The sequence below is a fragment of the Meleagris gallopavo genome, chromosome 3 (assembly GCF_000146605.3).
Source record: "Meleagris gallopavo isolate NT-WF06-2002-E0010 breed Aviagen turkey brand Nicholas breeding stock chromosome 3, Turkey_5.1, whole genome shotgun sequence".
Lineage (NCBI taxonomy): Eukaryota > Metazoa > Chordata > Aves > Galliformes > Phasianidae > Meleagris > Meleagris gallopavo.
This window is the reverse complement of record NC_015013.2, coordinates 88,540,184-88,542,588: the sequence shown is the minus strand read 5'-3', so window position 1 is coordinate 88,542,588 and position 2,405 is coordinate 88,540,184.

The window sequence follows — 2,405 nt, the reverse complement described above, 5'->3', positions numbered from 1 at the left end:
AGTCCTCCTGGGTTTAATGTACGTCACACTTGGCTCTCCTGGCATGGCAGTGGTTGTGTGTGCTGAGTCTCCCCTGGAACAGTAAGAAATATTATTGGATATTTATATTCTGTGAATAAACTTCTAGGAGGTACTGACTGAAAGAGGAGAGCTCCAGTCATCAGCTTGTTTTTCTCACAAGGTAAAAATATCACCTTTTGTATTCTGGGCAAAATGTACACGTTCTTCTCTAACTTCTGTTATTGTGATATCCAGTTCCATCCAGTAAAAATATACAGGAATTGATATCAGAAGGACCTGATAGCAGTTACCTGAAATAGTTTGTCCATCAGAACAGGGAAGATCTCTCTTAATTGCTACTGTCCAATGATGGAAGTTGAAGCCCTTGTCAATTCCTATATGTGGTGGATGCTTCCCCTGCTTACGTGGAAGAGCCACGGCCTTGTCAGAGATATTGGAGCATCCACTTTTATATCTACACATTCCTTTTATTTCAGACATACATGCTACTGCCTTGTACTTTCTGTTGATGTTTTCCTTCTCTGCAGCACTATGGTGCATCAAGCCATTTCTGAAATTGCGTGTGTCTGGATAGGTTAATATTTTTGTAATTGAACTTAGTAGCCTTTTTTGCCTTATATTTTCTGCTCATTGAAGTACTTTGCCATGAACAAAATCCTGGCTTTCTTTTTCAGGAATCTTGCCATCTGTTGAGTACCTTGTACTAGCCTAATGTGTGAAAGTTAGATTCAACTCCTGTTCTCATTTCCTTGCTTGTTCAGCTTATAGGCTTTCCATCTTATTCAGAAAGAAAATCAAACTGTATGAACATTAGAATTTTTAAGGATATAAGACAATATCAAATGAGAATACATATTGGTCAATAATTGAGATTGTAGTACATTTTCATTATATATCTTAATTGTTGGTTTCCTTTCTAGGTTCAACAAAATATCCCTGTTTTCTTCTCCCTCCTCCCCATCCCTCCCCCCCCCCCCAAAAAAAAAAGTTTACAGTGTGTACATGCCTACACTACAACATAATGAAGTTTGGGGTTCAAAATTCAATTTTTCTCATGTATTTGAATATACTCAATGATAGCTGACAGTCACCCAATTAGTGGGTGAGCATAAAATTACTGCTAGGTGAACCAGCTTCTTTTAAGTCTTCAGATGGATGTGTTGCCTTTAATACTGAACATTTTTTTTCCTGGTTGGTGGAACACAGGTAAAAAATATCTGATCTGGTGAACATAATGCATTTCCAAGCACAAATACAGGCTGGGTGGAGAATGGCTTGAGAGCAGCCCTGAGGAGAAGGATTTGGGGGTGTCAGTAGATGAAAGACTCAGCATGAGCAGACGATGTGTGCTTGCAGCCCAGAAGGCCAACTGTATCATGGGTAGCATTGAGAGAAGCGTGACCAGCAGGTTGAAGGAGGTGATTCTGCCCCTCTACTCTGCCCTTATGAGACCTCATCTGGAGTACTGTGTCCAGTTCTGGGACCCCAACAGAAGGACATGGAGCTGTTGGAACGGATCCAGAGGAGAGCTATGAAGATGATCAGAGGGCTGGAGCATCTCCCCTACAAGAACGGACTGAGAGAGCTGGGGCTCTTCAGCCTGGAGGTGAAAAGGCTCAAGGGAGACCTTATAGCAGCCTTCCAGTACCTGAAGCAGGCCTGCAGGAAAGCTGGGGAGGGACTTTCTGGAAGGGCAGGTAGGAACAGGACAAGGAGAATTGGTTTTAAACTGGAGGATGGTAGATTTACACTAGATATTAGAAAGTAGTTCTTTACTGTGAGGGTGGTGGTACACTGGAACACATTGCCCAGAAAGGTTGTGGATCCTCACTCCCTGGAAGCATTGAAGGCCAGGCTGAATGGGGCTGTGAGGAACCTGGTCTAGAGGAAGGTGTCTCTGCTTATAGCAGGGGGTTGGAACTAGATGATCTTAAAGGTCCCTTCCAACCCAAAGTATTTGCTGATTCTGTGATTCTTACCAGGCTCAAGTCCCTGCAAAAAGGATCAAAAAGTAAAAACTTACTGGAATTCACACACAATCACAGTTACTTTTGGAAGCAGAAACCTTCATAAGGAAAATACAGTTTGTAAACTTGCTCTCTGAGTCAAACTAAGGTTGTTTTTTTTGAAGAGTTTGAAAGTGGAAACTCCTTGTTACAGACTGTGGAAATGTTAGTGGTTTGTGCTCAAGTGGTTCAGTGTAGTGAAATACCTCATTAAAATTTTGTCAGCCAGTCTGAAGTGTTAGTCTTGGGCTAACCTAAACAAATGTGATGGATTAACTTAAGAATATTGTGCAACACAATATCTCAGCACGATTTCACAGTTTCTATAACCTCTTCTTTTTTCTTTTTTTTTTTCTTGCTCTATTCCCACTTAAAAAG